Source organism: Anarrhichthys ocellatus, unplaced genomic scaffold (genome assembly GCF_004355925.1).
Source record: "Anarrhichthys ocellatus isolate YVR2014 unplaced genomic scaffold, GSC_Weel_1.0 scaffold20, whole genome shotgun sequence".
Classification (NCBI taxonomy): domain Eukaryota; kingdom Metazoa; phylum Chordata; class Actinopteri; order Perciformes; family Anarhichadidae; genus Anarrhichthys; species Anarrhichthys ocellatus.
The window spans coordinates 2,120,376-2,128,460 of NW_022280050.1; the positions used below are offsets into that span (position 1 = coordinate 2,120,376).

Here is an 8,085-nt window from a genome sequence, read left to right on the forward strand (position 1 = left end):
CTCACTCAACTCCTATTCCCCCCCCCCCCCCCCCCCCCCCCCCCCCTGCTTTTGTTGCTTCCTTGTTGTCGCTATGCGTAGACAAGACTCTAATGTTACGTGTGTGTGTGTGTGTGTGTGTGTGTATATTTCACCTTTTCTATTGCAATGTATTATACCCGATAAGAGTAAGGTGCGGTCACATATTTCTGGAGGGACCGACATGTATTAGGATGAAGTTATGCGAACGTTTATGTACCAGATGCCTAAACTTGGCAGAGAATTGGCAGAGTTTAACCTATTGTGTTTCATCAGCAAGGTTTTTCCAACATGCTAGAGCAGCTATTATACACGACCATTATGCTTTTTATAGCAGCCGTATCATTAACTCATCACATGAACATGTCCTCCATCGACATGAGAAAGAGATGGTTTACATTGATCATATTGAAACAGTTTACAAAACCGGATAATACGACAAGATCCTAAACACAGGGAAATAAAATAATACCTCCAGTGTATATAAATCAAAACCAATCAAGTAAATGCGTCTTTTGAACTATATTTTTGTTGATATTTTCAATTTAAATGTGTGTTGACATGGGCTACACAATACTACAACAGGTTTTACAGGCACATATTTACAGTAGTTTTTCCACGAGTTGTGTATTATTCATATCGTTCGTCTTAAAATAAAGGTAATTTTCTCCATACAGTTTATTTCATTGACGGGTGTAGTCCAGTTGTCCTTTGTTGGGGGGGTTTGCCTGTCGCCATCTCCGTGTGATGGCTTTCTTGCTACCAGACAAAATAAATTTCACACATTAAATAATCGCCTAATTTTATGCATAATCCATGAAGATGCATTTAAATGCATGGCAAAATAGCATATTGTCAATATTTTACAGAAAGCCCCCAAAAATCTTGTATTCAGGGGAGCGATCACGTCTTAGTAGAGGAGACCCTCCTGGCTTTGCTGTAGTTCACATGCCTCAGATCTGAGTGTGTTGTGTTAGAGCAGTAAAGGAATCATATAAAAAAAGTCTTCTAGGAGAGTGATCTCAGAGCAGAGAGAGCCGGGGTCACAGGGACCGCCTGAGGCAAAGTAACCAAAGCAGCTCATGAGAAGAATTCTTTTTGCAGACACTGAATGGAGCTTAAGGTTAGCAAACCTTCAAAAGGGAAGAACTGCTACGCTGCTACGGTTTCACAGTACTGAGGAGCAGCGTCTATGTAGCATGCCGATTAAGGTCTTTGACCGATATATTTGTGTTTATTGCTCGAGCCCTAGTATAACACGTAGGCCCGGTGTGTTGAAGAAGGTAGTTTATCCAGGGATGGTGACGGCGGTTGGAGGCCTGGTGGGCGGCGAGCTGTTTGTTGTGTTTAACATTAGGAAGGTTACAGCTTTGAGGAAAGGGCCCGAGAGCAGATGGAGGTAAGAGATGAGCGCGAGGGGGTGGACGAGCGACCTCCTCACCCTCTCATCTGTCGCTCTCCTCCTACTGTCTTCACTCAACTATTTTTCACTTCTCTACTCTTTAAGAATTAGCTAAATGCAATACCTTGCCATGTCTTGAATACAGTTAATACAACCTTTTCTATCCAACTATTTATTTATGTTTTCCTGATTTCCCATTTATTAGACTGCCTATTACATTTTGTTTGTTCAGGAATAAGATGGTTTTGCCATTCTTTTGATTAAATTATGATCTCTCCGTATTATTATGGCAAACTTTAATAAGCTTCTTTACTTACTCTACTGGTGTAAGGGCCTGTATTGACGTAGACGTTGTGGTTTTGCAGACAGAATATGTCAGCGTCACCATGAACCCCTCATCATCAGTCAGCATCAGATTTAGTCCCACTGGAGCAGATTTGAACTTGGAGACAGATCGAGGATTTCTTTTGGAGACAGAACACTTGATGTCCACTGGATGCAATACGGTCGTAGTTTAGCTCTGTTGTGGATGCCAGAAATGACCAACCAACGTGTTAACGTCCACCGCACGCACAACGGTCTTTCCTCGTCTTTACCTGCTGGGTCTCTTTCTGTTCGAGCGGCATCTCTCAAGTGTAAAACTCACTTGAATGGCATCGCGGCTGGTGTGATCCTATCCCACCTAGATCGGAAAAAACCCCAAACCCTAGTGAACTGCGGGCTGATACCCAGCGTCTCCGAAGGACAGACATGAGTGTGAATGACTGAAACAAATTCAACTAAATAAAAGTATTCCTTTAAGTTAAACAAGTGATGAAGACGTTCTCTACCTGTCTTGTATGTTTTTGTGCGTACCTTAGAGAAGAAATGAGTGAATGTGAAAATATTGTTTAATTCTCTTGTAGGTGCTTTTAAAGAATGAATGAGTTGTGGCCCATTGCATCTGTGTTTTTTATAAATGAAAGCAGCAGCATCTGCCTGACAGAATTGAAATCCACCATGTGGCTTTATCAAAACAGTTGTGATTTTAATAAGCTGTTAAATCTCCGCCTCAGCTTTTCTTCGTCAGATCGACTGATGAAATCTTATGCAGCTTCTGAACAATGGGTGCGTAGGAGAATTAGTGTACTGAAGGTGTGGACCAAAACATTGATCTAGCACTTAAGAGTTTTATAGTGAAGCCAACGTGCAAGAGTCTACTATTTATGTCAAGTGTTCCTCCCACTCGCTGAAGCCTTGAGCTGCACATGCTGCGGCCAGTCCACATCCAATGTCAGTCCTCTGTCTTTCCATCTACAGCATCTGTGTCTCAAACAGTGTCCCTCTGGATCCTGGAGAAAGGAAAACAGGAAGACTTGCAGGAGGGGAAACGGTCCCCACTTCTTCATGGCCTGGATAAAATCAAGCAGGGTGTTTGACCATGACAACTGCATAGCGGGGATGTTGGTGTGGACACATGTTTCTTGTGTGTGGGTGTTTTTTTTTAGACGTGTTGCTGGCAAGTGCTCTGGCGCTCACCAGCCAATAATTGCACATAATTGCATCCATTTGCGGGAAAGGCAAAGATGAACATTAGTGAGATCTGTGACACGAACCGCGAAGCATTTATCGCCTGAAGATTAACGGCTCTTAATAAAGGAATGTTTGGTGACACGCGATGTGTCGGGTGGCATGTGATGGTTACTATGGTGACCGTGGCCCCTGCATTTGTTCTGCTGTGGTTAACACTGAATACATCAAGACGGGTTTCAATTGAAGATGAGGCGGGCGATATTCTCTACTAATGCATGAAAAAAAAAAACAATGACTCGATCCTTTTTGAAGTATAAATTGATAAATTATATGTTATTCCTCTGTGCCAGATCTGCTGTTTAAAAACCATAACAATACGTCCTTCAGTACAATCAACATGGGCACTGTGGTTGTTTTGGTGTCATTACTGCTGTAAATTAAGCACACCAATTATTCAGCCATTTAAAAAAAACTAAACTGTTTTCTTCTATTTTTTTCAAAGGCTAAAAACTACAGCGCACAGCTGTTTCTGCAAATTATGGAGTCTTTAAAAAGATTCAAGTACTCTGAAGGATCCACAAAGGGAGTTTGGAAGTTAAAAGGTTTTGTGAGAGAATAATAAAAACGTAGAATAAGATTAGCCTTATCCTTGCTGTTAACAGTTTAACATCTGGTGTGTATTTCTAGTCGTTTCCCATAAATTCATTGAACACACACAGCAATCAACCAGTTTTGCCACTAATAAGGTCAATCCAGTGCTCTTAATTGATGAGCGACGAGGCTTCCCAATGAATAATAAATAATCAGTGACTTTACAAGCACATCTTCAATAGATGGAGACATAACTAATGAATTTTGGTGTGACAAACGTGGTTTGTCATGTTGGAGGACCTCAATAAGACGAGAACAGCACACACATATAACAGTGGTTATAAGCACCTTTGTTATAATCGCATTATCTGTGGAAACAGACTAGGGAATAAAAGACGCAACAGAGCAGTGGAAGCCGTCTGACAGGTGATCCCACTGTGCCGGCGTCATCGGACTCTGATGTCGCTTCAGATGACGCTCGAGAGGAAAAGACGTCTTTTCCGACGTGTCTTCTCTTTGCATTTCGCCCCCACGTGAGTGTGGCGGCCAAGATGCGAGTGAGGGAAGTGTGAAGACAAGAAATGCAATTGGCGTGTATTCTCACAGGGTTTACCAGACAGGATTTGACACCCGAGGTTCCTGTGTATGAATATTGTAAGAGAGCGTGAAAATAATTTAGACAGCCCCTCACCCCTCCTCCACAGCTCACCTGGACCTTTTTATATCTGTCATCAATGCCTTGCCACCCATTTGTTGAACTCTACCGCTCCCTGTTTACGCCCTCTCTGTCTTTTGCCCTTTTATAGTGTTTCTCCCTCTGCTGATTTTGGTTAACTGGTGGGTGTGAAATGTATCGCTTCTCCAGACCTTTGTATGTGTCCAGATACAAACGGTGCCAAATCATGCAACAATGCACAATGGACCGAGCTGCTGCCAATACAACGCCAACGCTCGCCAACTGGACTCATCATTCTGATTTTGGAGTGGAGCAGAAGAGGCATCGCATGTTTCAGAAAGAGGTTGAGAGTTGGACGGATGAATGAAGCACCTTATGAAAGAAGGCCTTGAAAAATGAATGCAACAAATGAAAAAGCCATGTTCAAGGTAGATCAGAAATAGGTGAAAATGTCACTCTAAGAGGAGTTGTGAACGGTTTATGAAAGACTTACTGGCAGTGGTGTGTGAAGTGGACCACCACCTCACAGCATGGATCCTGGACTACCTCACCAACCGTCCACACTATGTGCGGTTACGGGAGTGTGAGTCTGACCTGGTGTCCTGCAGCACGGGGGCCCCCACAAGGAACCGCTCTGGCTCCCTTCCTCTTTACACCTCAGACTTCACACTGGTGCTTATTTTTAAGTTCTGTTTTTACTACGTGGCAGTTTGCACAACAAAAATTGTTTACATTCTGCAACTGTTTCATGCGTTCTGATTGCTTCATATATTGTAACATGTTGTGGGGCCAAGCAACCCCTCTAGTAATGAAAGCCTTTCTACACGATGACATTAAAATGTTTTTATATTCTATGTCCTCCTGACAGTAGAGTAAGCCACTATAAACCTATATAAAAACAGTTAAGAAAAAAAATATATACCGTGAAACCGCCAGAATCTTAAAAAAATACCGTGAACAAATTGTTGGTCCTACCGCCCAGCACTACTTCACACACAACTCTGCTTACAGCCCCCCCTGCCAAAGTTGTCTGACTCTGCAATCGTCTGCCTCATCGCGGACGGCGACGACAGAGAATACAGAGAACTGAACCAGGATTTTATTGGCTGGTACTTTGTAGTACTTTGTAGAGAGCACCACTGACAGAAATTCCAGCTGCAAGTATTTTTCAGGCTGCTTCTGCCAGCTGTCCACACCTGGATTTAGGCGATTTCTTTCCTGCAGATGCTCTTACTGTGTCGGTTTACAAGGCGAAGCGTTGGTAGATTGCAGTCTTTATGTCTGAACATGCATAAAACATTCTTTTTAGCCCCAGAAAAATTGTGAAAATTGATCATTTAAAGCTCCCAGAGTTCAAGTTGTCGCCTTCATATTATTTCTTGTTTTCCAAAAACCCAAAGATATTCAGTTTACAATGACACAAAACGGAGAACGGCAGCTAATCCTCACATTTGAGAAGCAAGCACCTGAAACTGTTTGGTATTTTTGCATTTTTATTTTTTATTTTCTGTACTTCTGTACGGCAGGATGCTGCGTCTGACCTAGTTGGGTGATATTGAAATTTCCCTACTTAGGATACTGCTTTAAAAAAACCGATAATGAAATTATTGTCCAAAGAAAGCTGAAAAGAGACATAGATGAGATATAAATATATATATATAATATATTGGTTTGTGGACTGCCGTTTTGAAGCCTCGAGTTCGTCGTTTTGTCCGTCGCCATCTTGGCTTTTTTGCAAACCAGTGAAAGGAAGTGAACATATTTGAAAGGTGGAGGAGTGACGTCTGGTAGAGTAGCAACCTGTCAATCACAAGGTAGCCCCGCCCTAAAGCCTACTCCACTTTATGGTCTATTTTACTCTAAATGGACCACAATTTACTAAATGAACATTATGTTGTATTGAAGAAGACTTGAAACTAGCGATTGAGACCATAAACTCATGTTTACGATGTTTACTGAGGTAATAAATCAAGAGAGAAGTAGTCATTTTCTCATAGACTTATATACAATCGGACTTCTTTTTGCAACCAGAGGAGAAATGCCTGTTCAAGACACTTCCGCATTGCTTTTCAGGTACTTCTGTATTGTTAAGTGCCAGTGTGGATATATACTGTAGCTACTCTATGATTATAAATATCCCTTAAATTGTGTTTCTAAGTTGTCTATGGGGTGTTTTGCTCAAAGTATATAAGTATATAAGTTATTTAAGCAGGTTTTATTCAAAAAAACGTTTTGTTCCCTAACAAACTGAGTTTGTCTGTGTCTGAATTGAGCAGCTGAGTCTCTGTCTTCATGTAGATGGAATGAGTCTGGAGGGGATGGTGGTGCACAGAGCTGAATGCAGACCGGTCGTCAATGAAGACTACATGAGGCTGAAGAAGTGAGTGAACTCTGAAGTTGTTCAGCTCAGAAACGAGTTATGGTTGAGTCAGAATAACGGGATGTAGCAAAGAAAATGATCGATTATTGTTTAAATGATGTTCTTGTTATACTGATGATATGGACGTGCATCACGTCGGCGCTCAGCAGTAATCTAACCGCACCATGAATTACATTTAAACACTATTTTCGACATATTTTTAGGGAGATAACGTCATAAAATATGACATTTGAAGCTTCCCACATGTAGTCGGATACTCATATTTTGTTTTTGTTTTTTAGTATTACGATTAATGTCGCAGCACTTCACAACCTGGACGTCACAAAATGTGTTCAAGTGTTGTGCATTAATTCCAAGAGGAGTGGAGAAGTTTGACATGTTCATTTGTGTAAACTAAACACTCGAGTCCACTCTGCCTTTTTGTTGAAATGGTTTCTGTCTCCTCTTCATCACAATCCGTTATTCCAGCGAGTCAGTGCATGGCATTGCTATAGCAACAACATCACTGTGGCAGATGCACTGCCACAATACAACCCAAAGAAATCACACAACACGGTCTCCTTCAGTGTGTGTGTGTGTGTGTGTGTGTGTGTGTGTGTGTGTGTGTGTGTGCGCGCGCGCCGGTTTCTGTGCCGGTCATCTGGCTGGGATTCTCTTAGACGTCACACGAAGGTACTGCGGTGTAGAGTAGAGCTCACACTAAACTGTGTCCAATTGTATTTGTATTGACAAGGAACGTTTTTACTTTTCACTCAAGTTTTTTTGAAATCTCCCATTTGGGTGGCAGCTGACAAATGTCCCTCCATCATGGCAGACTACGGGATATGCAGGACATCGTGTTGTCAGGGCGTCTGTGTTTGTGGACACAATTCAAGAAAACTGTTTCAGTAGTAAAGTGATTTTATATAGCACTTACCACATAAATGTGCATATTATAGAGGAAAAACACAAAAAAATCAATTTTAAATGCTTTAAGACACATAATTCAAATCATTTTTGACATTTAGGTAAGTTATATTTGTGTATATTTCTCCTCTGATTGTCACTATTGTCATTAAAATAGTCCCTAATGCTTAAACATGCTTCACCAATGTCTTCACTGGCATGTCGGTCAATGGTTCATATTTGTTTATGAATACATCAGACAGTTGCAGCGCTTTGTGTTTTAATATTTCTTCCTTTTCTGTTTGTGTGGCCGTCAGTTTAAATGAAATGGGTCCAATGACCAGCCGAGTGGAGATGAAAAAATAGAAAGCAGAGCAGCTGCCATCACTTATTTAGTTAGTTTGTCCTCACGGGGCTGACGGTTGTCTCCTTGCTAACAGGCACATCTGTCAGCACAGATCAAGTTGGACCACAGAACTCACAAAGCAAACTTTTATCTCCCCCTGTGTGTGTGTGTGTGTGTGTGTGTGTGTGTGTGTGTGTGTGTGTGTGTGTGTGTGTGTGTGTGTGTGTGTGTGTGTGTGTGTGTGTGTGTGTGTGTGTGTGTGTGTGTGTGTGTGT

At 41.7% G+C, this 8,085-nt stretch overlaps 1 pseudogene; it reads left to right on the forward strand.

Annotated features, from left to right (window-relative positions):
* LOC116389728 (general transcription factor IIF subunit 2-like) overlaps positions 1–8,085 on the forward strand; it is a 29,943-nt pseudogene that overhangs the window by 18,883 nt on the left and 2,975 nt on the right.